Source organism: Rhineura floridana, chromosome 5 (assembly GCF_030035675.1).
Source record: "Rhineura floridana isolate rRhiFlo1 chromosome 5, rRhiFlo1.hap2, whole genome shotgun sequence".
NCBI lineage: Eukaryota > Metazoa > Chordata > Lepidosauria > Squamata > Rhineuridae > Rhineura > Rhineura floridana.
The window spans coordinates 167280907-167297362 of NC_084484.1; the positions used below are offsets into that span (position 1 = coordinate 167280907).

The window sequence follows — 16456 nt, forward strand, 5'->3', positions numbered from 1 at the left end:
TGCATCAATAAAATTTGTGGAGGCTCCACTGTCAATTAAGGCAGTAGAGTTAAACACCACTCCTCTGGAAGTTGTAATTCGAATAGGCAAGACCAACACCCCTTTTAAGGGAGGTTGGGTCATTGGGGGCCTTTATACAACGCTGCCCCCAGTCCACCAGCCTGCACGTGGACTGGGTGTTCTAGTTTCCCGACGGCTCGGCTTTCCCCCCTTTTAGTCCACAGTCTCTGGCCACATGGCCCGGCTTTGAACAATAAAAGCATAAACGTTCCCGGCATCGTCTTTCCTTTTCTTCTTCCAACAGTCTTGGCCTAGCCCCTCCCTGTCCCTCAGTTGTATTACCTGCCATCCCTGCAGCGGGAAGGGTCTTGCTGCGGGATGCCAAGGCTGAGTATCTTGGGACCTCCTGCTTCCTTTCCAGGCGTCTCCCTTCCATCCGGTGATCTATCTGTAGGCATAGCCGGATTAGCCCTGGTAGGTCAGCGGGGGGGGAGGTCCTGGCCAGCTCATCCAGGATTTCTGCATTTAATCCACTCTGGTACATAAACATCAGGGTGGCATCATTGTAACCAGTTTCCTGGGACAGAATTTTAAAAGCGTTAGTGTACTCGGAAACCATCCCTTTAGCTTGCTTCAGAGCGCCTAGCTGCCGTGCTACTGTTTCAGCTCTTTGCGGGTCTTGGAACATCTCGGTCATCTCCTGTATAAATCCTCTGTACCTTCTCAAGACAGTATCCTTTCTCACGAGATACGGGGTCACCCATTTTGCAGCTTCTCCCTCCAGGAGGCTAATCACGAAGGCTACTTTAGCCCCATCGTCTGGAAATTCCGTGTGCCTGACATCCAGATATAACTCACATTGAGCCACGAAGGTTGCCAACTGATCACTTTGTCCCGCGTATTTGGGGGGCAGACCAATGGGAACTTTTACTGCGGCAGCTGGAGGGGCTGTTTGCATCTGGTCTATCGTGGCCTTCAAGGTTTGCTTATCCGTCTTCAGCGCCTTGACTGCTGCTAGCAAGGCTTGAACATCTGTCTGCAAATCAGCTACCTTAGTCCTCAAGAGTTTCACTTCTTCCATCTCAGAAGTGGGGTTCGTCCCCCCCGCTGCTCCCTTTGACATCTTGTCCCAGTCAAGTGAAGAGAGCATTGAGGGTGATTTAGGTGGCTCTGTCAAGCTGCCAGGCCCAGGATGAGACTCAGGAACCAGACCAGAGGTTGTAAGTAATTCGTGTTTTATTAGGGTAATGTCCAAGCAAAGACTGCGTCTTCTCATGAAGCAATACAGGGATACAGGTCCTGCGGCATTGGGAGAGGGTTGACAGAGCAAGGGGCTGCTTCCCGCTTCCCGCCTGTTCCCAAACGGGCGCGCAACCTTTCGCTCCTCCTTAACTGCTCCTCAGGTACTGCCCGCCTTCCCCCCTTCTCTCCTGTCTTTTCAGCTGTCTACGTGTGCGCAGTGAGGGGGGAAGCATCGGCCCCTCCTCTTCTGAAGTTTCCGATTCCAGTATGGGGGATAGGGGAGGGGCTGATGGTAAACTGCCTGGTAAACTGTCTCGCCGCTTTTCTGCTGCGGGCAGCCCTCCCTCTTGCTCTGAGCTTCGGACAAGGGGAGGCGTGAGAATGTCCAGGGAGGATTCTGAAACTTCAAAGCTCTCAGGCTCCCCGTTGCTAGGCGACCCTATCACTGGCATTTCCTCTGTTTTGTCTTCACTCCAAAGGGGAGAAGTTCCTCCCCCTCCCCTCTGCCATCCGTCTGAATCCTCTTCTGCCAACCCCCCGGGACCCCAGCTCTGCCTCTCGACGCCCAGTGAGGTTCATGGCTGTGTGAGGATTCAAACCCTGGTCTCCCAGGTCATAGTCCAACACTCTAACCATTATGTCACACAAGTAATGTATACGAAAATGCATATACTAGGGTAAAGTGTGTGTATAATTGCACATATCAATGGAAACAAAATACAGATATGTATTATATTAGGGGAAATTGCTTTGCAAAAATGTGTATATTAGGCCAAATTACATACAAAATTGTCCACGTTGGGAGAAATTGGCAGTAAAATGTTCATACATTTTCATGAGAACTTTTTTTTTTTTTGCAGGGGAAAGCACCAACGCAGTTGCCCACTGCCACAAATTACGCAGTTTGAGTTTTCCACATTTGGGGAAATTGCAGGGGTCAGTACACCTGCAGTGCAATGGATGAGCCTCATCCTGGGAAAACCACCTTCATGATCATGGTATCTCCCTTGTTGTGGAAATGTAGAGAACTGAATTTAAGATTGGAAAACCCATCCCTACTCTACACTCATGAAAATTCTAAAGAAATGCAACACCTCCCCCCCCCAAAAAAAAGCCCTGAGAAACGGGGGAAATGGAAGGCCTTTTCTCAGGGAAGAAACATTTTAAGAAATTTGAGGATAGGTTTCAGCACAGGACTAGTATCAACTGATATGACTGGATACCAGCTAGGAGAGGGCGATTGCCTTCAAGCCCTAGAGACATCTGACTGGCTACCATGGGAACCAGGATGTTGAATTAGGTGGGACTTTTGACCTTATGTTCTTAGGCATTAAACTGTTTGCCTCTTGATTCTCAATAGTAGAAGTTGCTTCTCTTTCTGGAATGATCTGGTTTGTCCTCTGTCCAGTGAGTACATAAAACCTGATGCCATCTCCACATAGCAAAAGCTAAGTATCAGCATTAACATTCCACAAATACCGTAGTAAAACCATTAACTGCATCCTCCTGGTGAGCATTCACGACAGCATCATTTCAATGAAATTATGTTTGAGCCTGGGGGAAAGGGGGGCAGTTTATTTCATTTGCAATGTATCAGCACAGAGCGAAGTAAAACTTGTAAGCCTGCCCCCCCCAAAGAAAACAGATCTAGATTTATTCCCAGAAGAATACAATGAATAAATAAAGGTGAATCAAACATTTCAGGGGCATGCCCAATGTACATTTACTAATTACTGTATCTGCATTAAAACATATCAGAAAGTCAGCAGGCTGCAACTTCATTAATTAAAATGTATGTGTTTAACCTTCTTTACTAGTGAGAAGGTTACCTACTACTGTACATATATAGATTGCTTTAGTAATTATCTTCTGTGAAGGGAATTTCCTTGCATGCATCAGGTCCATAGATAACTCACCCAGAAAAGTAAAGCATGTGCAGATCTCCTACCTGAGATATTGGGAAAGTCAGCAAGGATAGTTAGTTCTACTCAGAATAGACCTATTGAAATAAATAGACATGACTAAGTTATGTTCATTAATTTCAGTGGGTCTACTCTGAGTAGGATGTAGGTGAAAACAACCCCACGTTTTATTGGTAAGTTGAAGAGTTTTAGGATCCATGGATTGAAATTAATGAAACTACGTTACTCATGTTCATTAATGTCAGTTGGTTTACTCTGAGTAGGAATAGCACTGGATGCCGCCCTATATTCACCTATGTTCACCGCCCAGAGAGCTATTGCTAGTCGGGCGGTATATAAATTTAATAACTAAATAAATAAATAAATAAATATTGTTTAAAAATATTGTCTTCTTTATGTGTTCAAGAAAATATGTGTGTGGGATATAAAGTGTGTAGGAGGAGCAGATGCATGCACACTCCCCCACCAACATCATCCCTGCATGAAGTTGAAGAGTTTTGTGTTTTGTTCCCTTCCCTTTGGTCTAACATGGCATTGGCTTTTTGTTTTATTTTGCTCTTAGTGCGGACTGGGTCAATGTTTTCAGTCTTGCTGACATTTTAAGTATACTTCTAGCAACTCCGGAAGATCCTCAAGTGGTACCACCAAGCAGAGGGTTGAGACACCCAGGGCAAAGTTGTAGCCTGTTTTATTAATTGATTCATTTGTTCATTCATTCACAGGATTTCTAAACTGCTTTTTGAGAAACGTAAGAGCCTTGCTGGATCAAGCCAAAGGTCCATCTAGTCCAGTATTCTGTCCTCACGGTGGCCAACCTGATACCTATGTGAGGCCTGTGGGAGACCTGCAAGCAGAACCTGAGTGCAATACTGCTCTCGAAAAAAAGTCTTTTAAAAGTTTACTTTCTTAGTATCCCTAAGAGGAAACTTCCAAAACTCTGATTATGACATTGCCAGTATTTAGATCTCCATAAATAAACTGTGCCTGTTTGTCAGCTCTCTTAGTGCATCAGTCCAAGGGGTTTAGCTCAAAGTCAGTACAATGCACCAAGGGAAATTGTACTTTGTAGGTTTCCTTTTCCAGCTTCAGTGGAAGATCTCTGGCTGCCCTTCTCCATAACCTACTCCTATTCTTATTTGATCTATGACAGCCTGCCAGCCATTTCTGTTTGTCCACACCTTTGCAAGCTTGGAATATCATGCTGTCACATTGCTGTTGTCAGCTTGGGAAAAATATTGCTCAAACATTTCAAAACTGGAGAGAAGAGAAAAAAAAGCTGTTATTTGGTATTACTTTTCAGAACTGATGAAGATGGTGCTCTCTCTCTCATAATTCATAGCTGTGCAGGGTTTGAGACTTTTTACAAAAGTTCTGGTATTTTGCAAAAATGCGCACTTGAGGTTCCCTGTATCTGAGATTAGGCACAATGGCCAAACTCCTGAGACATACATGCTCAGATCCCGATGTTTAAGGTAGAAGGAAAAGAAGCACAGCACCTGTGGTCCAATTAGTAGCTTCCATAGATAGCACAAAGCATGACAGGGATGGGAAGGAATTTGGTTTCTTTGCATTTTAATGCAGAACTCCCTAATTTGTACTTCCCGGAACAATGCATGAACCAAAATTCAGCTTTGAAATTTTCACTTTTCTGAATTTTGTGATGCAATTCTCCAACCAATTGATGTGTACAAAAATGTGTATATTAGGAGAAAGCGTGCATTAAAATGCAAGCATTAATAACAATTAGGGATGGAAGAATCTGTCAATTTCAGTTCTTTCAGTTTTTCATTTTTCCAATCTTAATTTCTGTTCTCCACATTTCTGCAGCAATTTGCAATTTAAAAAAAACCCATAAAAGTCTTCAGCATTTGTGTGAATTTCTCCTAATAAACACATTTTGTATGCAGTTTTGACCAACATATGCATTATTGCAAGCAATTCCCCAGACTATAATGCATTTAAATATTATTTTTACTACTGTATTCAAATTTTATGCACATTTTCCCCAATATATGCATTTCTGTAAACGGTGTTTGGTTGCATTGCAAAATTCAGATGCCTGGGCTTTGGTTCTCATATTGTTTCAGAAAGTGCAGCTTTGATAGATTCAGCTTCAAATGCAAACAAAATCAATTTTTTCATCCACCCCTAGTGACAGTAACACAAAAAAATTCATTGCATAAGGGAATTTTTCACAAGGGTTTTTGAAAATTAATTAATTAATTCATGGCAAACTGATGTAGAAATGTGGCAAGCTGATTTTTAAGACTGGGAAAAATGAGAAAGAGAAAGAAATTGAAACTGACAGGTTCCTCCATCCCTAATAGTGACTAAAGGTGGTCATTAGGGGTCAGCCAAAATCCTCCGTCCCCTGCAACTTCACCTTCCTGATTGCATTCAATGAAGTTGGGAGCACTTAAGCAACTTGAAGGGGGCAGGGAAACAAAAAAGTATGGAGTGATGATGATCACAGGGGTCCCAGATGCTCATGCATGCCATTTAAAAAAAAAATCAGGCTCCATCCAGAGCAAGGGCAGGAAACCCTGGCACCAGTCAAAACTCTCCCTGCAATATTCTTATATCATTGGGGAAGGGCTATAGTAGCTCTGTGATAGAGTGACATTGTCGGCTACAGGTCATTCTGTTTAAGATGTTAATACTCCTTTGAAGGACAGACCAAGCCTGCCTTTATCAGGGGCCACATGTGACTCTCTAAGCCTCTCTATCCAACCCGCTGGACCCTCCCCTAGCCATACCCCTTCTCCTTAGGCCACACCTCTCACCTGTCCTGCTCTACACTACCCTGGAGTGCTTTTGCCTGATTGGAGTATGTCCTTTAACTATAATAATGCCTTCTGTTTGCCTTAATGAAGGATGGAGACATGTGTGTGTGTGTAGAAATCTCTCACTGTTAGGTGGCAGGAATGTAGTCTACTGTACGGAGCACATTCATTGCTCCACCCACTTTTGCCTCTGGCTCCACCCACTTTTCACCTCTGGTCCTGCCTGCCACTGGCATGCAGCTTCTGGGCCCATGAGGGAATGTCAGCCTCAGGTTGAGAAAGGTTCCTCCCCCCTGGTCTATATCCTCGGCTAGGAAAGTTGACTGAACAGTCATTTGTTAATCTAACCAGTTAAATCTGGGTAACCTACACAGCCCTCAGCCTAATTTATTTTATTTATTATTTGCTTTATATCCCTCCCTTCCTCCCAGCAGGAGCCCAATTTCAAGTACCCTCTGCAAGTGATCAGCTCAGACCTCTGGCAGGTTCTGTCAGAGAGAGACAGAGAGAGCACTTCATTCCAGGCTCTAGTATTTGTTTGTTTGTTTATATCCCGCCCTTCCAGTAGGAGACCAGGGCGGCAAGTAAAAGTAGCTAGCTATAGCAAGCTGTTTGATTCTGTATTGGGTTACAGATCCTCACTCAGAGTTGGTCCAGAAGGACTCCCAAACAGCGCTTCCATTTTGAACACTTAGATTACCTTGGAGGCATCCCCTCCATTGGCTTCATGCTCAAGTCTGTAAGAATTAGCCTGCAAGATGCTGTTTTGCAATCCCAGGATTCTTGTTAGGTGAGAAAATATACACACCTCTGCACTGGTGCAACATCTGGGCAATAAGAACAGAGCCGATCAACCTACTCCACAAACTAGTCAGCCCACCATGCACAGATTCAAACCGGTCTAAAGCTGCTTCCAGGCAACCTGTTTGCTGAGCACTCATCCTGATTGGTTTCCATCGGGCAGGAAGAAGAAAAAGCAGCAAAAGACAAGGCCTAGGAGAGTAGGAGGGAACTACTGAGCCATCTGCATTTTCCCAAGAGGAGGTAGGAATGGGGGAAGTGCCTTTGGACACAGGGTGCAGGATGCTCCTTTGCAAGTGGTTTTCCCACAGACCACTCCTTCTTCCTCCCCAATGAATCCCCGTAAAGCAGCATCCCACAGGTTTGAATCCTGTGGGGGCAGGATGTTGCAAAGCAAGGAAGACACTTGTGAAACAGCATCCTGCAGGATCAAGTCCTCCACGATCCTGCAAGGTCCTCCTGCCCAAGTGTCTTTGCCACGGAGAAGGAGCACCCCACCGGATTGAATTTCCCTGCTCTTGATTGGGGAGGGAAGGAAAAGCAGCACCTCCTCCCCCCCCGACCGTATGTTTAAATAGGGTGGGGTTTTTTAAATAAATAAATAAACATTAGCCCTGCCCCCAGATTGATTCAGGGCCGGATCCAAGGTGGCTGTTGCCTGGGTTGGGTTGCCCCAAACTGAGGGGGCCCAGTTCTGGGCCCAGGGTTGTCTGGGAGGGGGCAGTGCACAACCGACATAGTAACTAGCTGTACGAAGCTAAAATTTACATTTGCTCCTGGGCCCACTTTTGCCTCAACCTCTTCCTTCCACTAGAGAGTGGCCCTCAGAAAGTGGGCCAGGAGGGAATGTGGCCCTCAGTCTGAAAAGGGCTTCTCTCTGCTGAAATGTCTCGAGGCCAGTTTGGAAGTTCTCTCAGGAGAACCACCTAAAGTATTTGAAGGAAAACAAAGAAAAGTTTTGATAAGTCTAGTGGATCATGCACCAACCTATCCAGGAGTCACAAAAGAGACTGCAAATGAAGATTTTTGTCAATCCATCTGTGATTCTGAATGAGATTACATCCCAGTGCTTCTAATCAGCATTAGTCCTGTTCAGAGGCAATAACCATTTCAGGATGGCTCTACAACAGCATTTTCATTGTAAATACATCTATCTATCTATCTATCAAAATTTATATACCACTTAATTGTGAAAAACCTCTATGCAGTTTACAAGAAAACATGTTGAGGTCATGCCCTCCGCTGGATTCTCAGGTCACTGAGAATCAATCTTTTGCAATCCCAGGATTCCTGTTAGTTAAAACTACTCTTGTGCTATATCACATAGTCTTGTGCTACATCATATCTGCAAACAAAGAACAGAGCCAGTTTCCACCACAGATGAGTCAACCTAGAATATTCACGGAGAAAGAAACTCAACATTTATGCAGTGGACAAAGGTGATAAGATTGGAGACTAGATTTGCCACTGAAATTCACCTAAATCAGAAAATGTAAAGGTTTGTGCTTAAGGAGAAAACAGCTAAGGAATTTTGATGGATTCAAAAAGAAAGAGCTTCAATAAGACTAGTAAAATTTCTCAAGGGGCTTCTTCATTGAAAAGATCAATCATGGTGGTCAAGTTACCCAGAAGACAGCTTGTTCCAAACAGAGTTATCTGGATAGGTTTCCCTGAGGGCAGGGGGTTTGAACCCCATTGTTTGACTTCTGCTTCTCTGATTTCTCTGGTTCGTTGACACTTCAAAACACACACTGGTGTGGCAAAAGCTTGCAAATTTCTTCCTGACATTTCTCCTGCTCTCCCCAAAGGAAGAACATTTAAAGAAAGCTCATCTTAAAAGTTCTTAACACCAAAGGAGACTTTGCAAAGAGTGAGTGCCGTGTGTCCTAAAATCAACTGGCAACTAGTTTGCAAGGGATGCTTTTGCCTGATTAGCAAAAATCTAAGGAGTAGGAGTTGAAATCTCAACAATATATCTGGAGGAAGAGCCCAAAGGAATTAATCATATTGTCCCCCAAGCTGCCTGGATCCCATTTTCAGGCAAATTTCTTTCCAAATAAAGCAGGCGGAAACCTCAGGCCTAGGGGCCAAATGTGGATCTCTCCCCAAACCATTGCTCTCTCCCCCAGACACTCCATTCACTAGCCCTACTTCACGCATCCCTGAACTCTGCTAATGCCTCTTGCTTGTCTGGATGAGGGATACAGAGGGGTGCTTGATTGTGTGTAGAAACTAGCCTACTGTACCAAGGTCATTTATTCTTACACCCACTTTTAACTCTGGCATGTGGCTCTCAGCGGATTGTCTAGAAAGGAATGTGGCCCTCAGGCTGAAAAATGTTCCCCACCCCTCAAACAAAGGAACAAGAGTGGAAAACAGTCTGCTTTTCATGTTCTCTTTTTTTAAAAGAAATGTTGAGATGAGGATGGTGGTTTCTTGCATCGCACAGCCAAGTTGCCCCCTTTGCTCCCACACCCATAAAGGCAACGTCTTCAAGCTGGGGTCAGCATCTGGGCCTGGGCCACGCCATCCAGCTGTCTTGGTTTGGCAAGCGAGGGACAATTCGGGATGAATTCCTGCCACTAGTCATGGAGCCAGCAGCTGCCTCTGGGCCACTGGGCGAGCTGAGTGGGCGAAAACTTCCTTGGGTGAAGGAAAGCAGAGCTGGGAAGATTACTTTTAAAAAGTAGTAAATTACCGTTACAATTACAATTGCTCTGAAAGTAACTGATTACTTTACTTTTCCTCCAAAGCAATCACTACAATTACATTTCAGTTACTTTAGAAATGCCTACAAGGTGCTGGCCTTGGCTGGTGCACATCTAAGTAGCCTAAAATAACATTAAAAATAAACAAACACATACAGAGGTAGTAGAATAATTATTTTCATTCATAAGATAGCAATGGTGGTCTCTCCGCTGGTAAGGGTGGTGGGGAGGGAGGCTGAGGCCACTACTCAGATCTTTGCACGTCAAACCAAGTGCAACCCCCCCCTCAGCCAGACAGCATAATCTCTCTCACTTAACCACCTCCCGGACCCTGCCCTGCCACCAACTAAAGGAAACTCAAGCAAACATTTTCCCCTGAGATGCAAAAAAGTTAAAATACTGCAAATGCAGCACAGTAGCCAGACAGGGTGGGGGAGGCCACTCTGTGTGCCAAGTGCAAACACAGTATTCACACACACATACACACGTTGTCATCTTTCACTTCCACAGTTCTTTATCTCCATTCTGCTGCTGCCTCCTTCTCCTCCTTTATCCATGTTCTTGACCTCCTTTTCCCCTCCACTCCATTCTTCACCATCACTATCCATTTTTTTAATAATTGTTTTCTCCACTCCACCCCGTCTCACTCTCCGCCTCCTCCCTCGTCGCCTCCTACCCATCCACAGAGCATGAGGAAAGAGCGACGCTGCACAGAAGCCCAGTTTGAGGCACATGATTTTCATCCACAAATCAGAGGAGCAGAAGACTTCCCCTGCTCCCCCCCCAAGTAATGCCCAAAAGTAATGCTGGAAACGTTACAATTACTCCACAAAAGTAGTGAAATTACTTCTAGTTTTATTACAATCAAAATGTAAAGGAATTACCCACTCATTACTCAAAAAAGTAATGAATTACATGTAATTTGTTACTTGTGACTAGTTACTTCCAAGCTCTGAAGGAAAGGCATCAACCTGAGTCTCGCCATCAAAATGATATTGAATATCTGCTCGTTTCCCTTGCCTGATGGTCCTACGGTCTGACCAGCTGGAGCGGAAGTATTAGAGAAGTGCACGGGACCCTGCATGTTTGGATGGCGGCAGCTGGAAAATAAGCAGCTGCTTCTTGCAGACCCAGCGGGAAGGGGTGATATGGCATCCTACCATATCTCACAGCAACTCTGACTTATATAGACTGGACTGAGTCCACATCTCTCCAGTGGGTGCTGAAATTTGGCTATGTGACATCCGCAGGGCCTTGACCAATTGGTTGCAGTGGCTCTAGGGTTGGGAGGGGAGCTGGGTGAAAAGTCACCTGGCTCTTGTGGCAGAAATTGGCATTGAGCAGGATCTCCAATCTGGAAAGAGGGAGATGGGCTCCCAGCTTCCCATTTTCAGGGATCTCCTTAAAGGATGTGGGGCATCACCTCAACTCTTCCAGCCCTAGCTTGGGGGCAAGCAGGTGGAAGGTGCCCCCAGTTGGCTCCAGGGAATCAGTCCATGCTGGAATTGTCCTTGACCTCTGGCTATCTGTCTGGATGGAGGATAGAGAGGTGTGTGTATAGAAACAAGTCTAAGTAAAATTCAACTTTCTTGCTGCACCCACTTTTGCCTTTGGCCCTCCCCAACCCTGGCATGTGGCTCTCCAAAGGTTTCCCTTAAGAGAATAAAGCCCTCTGGCTGAAAAGAAGTTTCTCCACCCCAATCTAAACCCTTGCAGAAAACCAGTTTCTTGCAGCACAGTCCTATGTCTTTGACCTAGCCAAGTACTCTAAAGGTTGTCACACAGAGTAGGGCCAGGATATCTTCTCGATTGTCCCAGAGTGCAGGATATGGAAGAATGGGCTCAAGTTGCAGAAAGCCAGATTTCAACTGAACGTCAGGAAAAACTTTGTAACTGTTAGAGCGGTACGACAATGGAACTAGTGACCTAGGGATGTGATCTTCTCTCCAGCACTGGAGGCATTCAAGAGACAACTGGCCAACCAACTGTCGGATATGCTTTAATTTGGATTCCTGTACTGAGAGGGGGTTGGACTTGATGGCCTTAAAGGCCCCTTCCAACTCTATGATATGATTCTATGTCTACACAGAAGTTCCACTGAATTCAGTAGGGCTTACTCCCAGATAGAGAGCCAGTGTGGAGTAGTGGTTAAGGTGCTGGACTACGACCTGGGAGACCAGTATTCGAATCCCCACACAGCCATGAAGCTCACTGGGTCTCAGCCTCAGAGGAAGGCAATGGTAAACCCCCTCTGAATACCGCTTACCATGAAAACCCTATTCATAGAGTTGCCTTAAGTCGGAATTGACTTGAAGGCAGTCCATTTCCATTTTTACTCCCAGATAAGAGGGGTTACGATTGCTGTCTTAGCTACTGAAAATGCCTAAATTAATAATGATGACTTATACATTACAGTCAATTCCCAAATCACTGGGAAAATGTCTTAACATCTCTTAATGGAAGAAAAATGTACATCAAACATGTAGCACCAAATGACAGTGTTAAATTACAGTGTGATGCCCCTGTAAATATAATACTGTAAATATGGTAAGTGCGGGTTTATTAGAGTATATGTGGTAACAAGACTGAGTGAGAGGGGGAGTACATGGGTTGGAATGTTGAAGAATGCTGTGTGATTATTAGCTGAGCGTCTGGGTGTCTGAAAGTATAAATGAGAGGATGACAGTTGTTCTGCGTTGGAGTTCTGAGAGGGGCTTTTGGAGAGGGTTGTTGGGTGGATTGGATTTAGGCGGGTAGTGAGGCGGGTTATCTATGACTAAGAAATATAAAGAGTAACACATCTTATGAAACCACACGCTTGTTGACTGAACCTTTAAGTAATCCTGTTATTCCCTGTGTAAATAAATAAATAGTTCTTGGTTTACCAAAACGCCTGATCCTTGGCTGGGTTTCACAGACCAGGACATATACCAAGGTGGGGAAACAGTATCAGTGGTGGCAACGGTGAAAAGATAGCATAACATCAGCAGGTATCCAAAACAACCCAGGGCTGTATTCTTTATAGGCACAAAGATACAGGGGGGTTGTGGCATGCAAGTGAACCCAGACACAACGTAGCAATAGGTCAGGAGGAGACCAAGGCACAGTCTCAAGGCAATATTGTTTACAGAGAGTGTCAGGTGGTGGTGCCTAGAGAGATCTGTGCTAGAGCTGGTGAGAGAACTGTTTTGAGAGCAGGACCCTGATGTGGGACCGTGACAGGGTGTTAACCACAGGAGGGGGCCTGACATACCTCTATATAAAAACTGAGTAATCTGAATGCAGTCCCATATCATACATGGTATAGTAAGGAAGCACTATCCGCCATGCAATGACAGTTTGTGTTATTTTCTGTGAGCTTTCTCTGCTGAAGTCTCTGAGGGAGGTCCAGTTTGCTGAAACAATATTTTCCATTGGATAAGCCAAAGCCACTGCCTCCACTCTACCAGTTGCTGTAGGGAGAGGACTATTGCCCTGCTTGCAGACATCCCATCAGCATCTGGGTGGCACTGTGAGAAGAGGATGCTGGGTTAAATGGGCCTTTGGCCTGATCCAGCAGTGCTCTTCTTCAGCTCTTCGAGCCTGACATCCACCTGTAAAGAAAGATGCCTCTGAGCATGTGCAGAATAGCCTCTCCTTACTGTTTAGTCACCACAGCCAAGTCAAGAGCACAAGTCAAGAGCACAGCCAAGTCCACCACCTGTCAAGAGCACTGGTGCCTCTGTTTCTGAAAAGTTAACATTACATAATATACATGGTTTTTTTTTTTAAAAAAAATCAAACATCCTCAGATACTGTAGGGCAGGATTTTTTTAAAAAAAACCCCACAATCCCTAAATAAAGAAAACCAAGATTTCTAGGAATCAATAGGCAGATTAATCGCACCATCATGTAAGCCTCCCAAAGGATACCACTGAGTTTGTGACAGTACTCAGTGGATGCAATTGCATTAAGGTGTTCTTCATTCATATCATCAGTTTGTGCTTGACAGTATAATGGGTTAATATTCGGTGCCATCTGTAAAGTGCATCTAATTTGACCCAGGCTGATGAGGAGCTGTCAGCCCTGTTGACTTTTCAACAAGCTGCCATTCACAAAAATAGCTAAATTTTATTACCGTGTTGAACTGATGCCTAGGGTAGATATATTTTTCTCCTGCAAGTATATGTGTAAGAGCTCAAGATATATGGCTTTTCCCTCCAACGCTCTGACCAGTTCCTTTGAAGAAAGATTGCCCATTTTAGTGCTCAATTGAACAACTGTCAGAAAGGTTTCGTGGTGCGGATAATAATTTTCACAAACAAACCTACACCACTAATTTCCTTTGGAAGGAGTTCAGGCGCTTGTGACTTTTCCTAGAGGGTAAGCAGTTTGAGTCCAGTTTATGTAAGGCGCCAATGACACAATGTCAATTTTCTTTCCAGCCGCATGCCATGTCTGGAAATTAAGTGAGTAATTAGACAAGACTAAATGGAATTCATTTCAGAATTAGACTTAGGCAGCTTATTCCCACCCCATCCCCCTCTGATTATGCTATAACGGCCTTGTACATTAGCTGCAAACACGATCAAAGATCATGAGCTCATGTAATTACAAATGTGAAATTCCCCGGCCTTTAGTACAACAAAACATTCTGCTGAAACTCCGATATATTCGATATAAGAGATTCAAGGGCTGATGGGTGACACATTAAGGTCTAGATGCAGCCTTCTCACTTCCTCTCCCCAACCATTTTGGAGAAAGATGCCCCCGCTCCTTCTTTTTGCCCTTCATTACGCCCACATACTGAATGAGATTCCAGAATAACCCATGGGTCAGTGTGCATTAATTACAGATACAACTAATTAACATATATTTAGCATCAACAGTCTGCTAATTGCTGTGCTGAACATCTAAGTAATGCGGGAAGACAGAAAAAGAGAGGGAGAGAGAAGACAAGATCCTCTATTCTCTTATTTATTTTTAAATGTCTAACTTGGCTAAAAACATAAGAAGAGTCACCTCTCTCAATTCTGCCCACACCCCAGTTCCCTCCACTACCTGATGCCCACTTCCCAAGGGCGAGGGGATTCACATTTAGGAAAGAAGTCAAGGTATCAATTGCTGTAAAGCTCCGTTGAAAATGAGAGAGGCCCAGCGTCTGAAGTGAGTGACTCTCCCAGTGTAGTGACACTAACAGAGACTTTTGCCACTGGGATCATAGGGGCTGAATCACAATTCCCATGGTCCCTGATGGGCAAAGACACACCTCCCATAGTCCCCAGTAGAAATTGGTTGTAAAGGATGGTGGCTGTAAATAGACAGATGGTAGTTCAACCCGTGTAGTTCCAGACTTTTCCAGGTCTGGGACAGAAATGACTTGCCCACTGTTCTCCATGCTGCAGTAACCTCCAGACTGGATTATTGCAACACACTCTACATGGGGCTTCCCTTGAAGATGTCTTGGAAATTTCATCTAGTTGAAAATGCAGCAGCCAGATTCCATGGCTGGGATTCCATTTAGAACACACTTAAGAATCATAGAGTTGGAAGGGGCCTATAAGGCCACTGAGTCCAAACCCCCTGCTCAATGCAGGAATCCAAATTAAAGCATACCTAACAGGTGGCTCTTGAAGGCCTCCAGTGTTGGAGAGCCCACCACCTCCCCAGGTAATTGGTTCCATTGTTGTACCGCTCTAACATTCAAGAGGTTTTTCCTGATGTTCAGGTGAAATCTGGCTTCCTGTAACTTGAGCCCATTATTCCATGTCCTGCACTCTGGGATGATCGAGAAGAGATCCTGGCCCTCCTCTGTGTGGCAACCTTTCAAGTACTTAAAGAGTGCTATCATATCTGCCCTCAGTCTTCTCTTCTCAAGGCTAAACATGCCCAGTTCTTTCAGCCTTTCCTCAGAGGGCTTTGTTTCCAGTCCCCGGATCATCCTTGCTGCCTTCCTCTGAACCCGTTCCAGTTTGTCTGCATCCTTCTTAAAGTGTGGTGTCCAGAACTGGACACAGTACTCCAGATGAGGCCTAACCAGTGCTGAATAGAAGGGAACCAATACTTCACACAATTTGGAAATTATACTTCCATTAATGTAGCCTAAAATAGCATCTGCCTGTTTTGCAGCCACTTCACACTATTGGCTCATATTCAGCTTGTGATCAGCAGCAATCCCAAGATCCTTCTCACATGTAGTATTGCTGAGCCAAGTATCCCCCATCTTATAACTGTGCATTTGGTTTCTTTTTCCTAGGTATAGAACTTTGCACTTATCCCTGTTAAATTTCATTCCGTTGTTTTCCCCCAGCCTATCAAGATCCCTTTGTTCTAATGCAATGTTTATGTTTGCAAATACATGTTCTTATTTGCCTAGTGGTCATGCCCACATATAAACGGGAGTATGGCCACTGTATGACATATATAATCCCCTTAGTAGCACATGTAAAAAATATTTGAGATGAAATACCTTCTATATTCTGTGGTTATTACTTTATTATTGTTTGTGTTTGTTTGTACCATGTTTTTATTCATTAACAACCAAGTATAGCATACCCATCTATTAAAAGTACCAAGTAATTTACTTTGAGTATTTTAGCACATTCTGTCCTTCATTAGAATTTTTTATACTTTAGTATTTATTTGCATATGGTTTTTAGTGTGTTCATACCTTGATTTTTGTTTTTTACTTGTTTCTGAGTAAACAAATGCAGGATTGCACTATAAATATCTTTACAGGTTGTGTAAATAACAAACATCTTTGACAGTCATTCTGATATAAATATTTATGTAAATATAAATATTTCTTCATACTGTGTCCCAATAAGTATTTGATTTCATACTATGGTTGCAGATTATTATTTCCTCTACATTTTAAGTGTGCCCTTCTTCCTTGGGGTGGTCATGGTTCCCTTCTGTTGTTTTCATCCTGAGGGGCAGAGATGGTGAGTAGCCCATGGCCAGTACACTTTATAGCTCATTTCCATTTTGAAAAAAATAATTAAAATGATTAGGCAAAGTT

The 16456-nt window shown here is 44.1% G+C and overlaps 1 non-coding gene across 1 annotated transcript; it reads right to left on the reverse strand.

Moving 5' to 3' along the window:
• Nucleotides 1-2099: 2099 nt before the first annotated feature.
• LOC133386374 (U1 spliceosomal RNA) lies at nt 2100-2264 on the reverse strand. The gene has a single exon (XR_009763123.1). It is a non-coding gene; the product is annotated as a U1 spliceosomal RNA (small nuclear RNA).
• Nucleotides 2265-16456: the final 14192 nt, after the last annotated feature.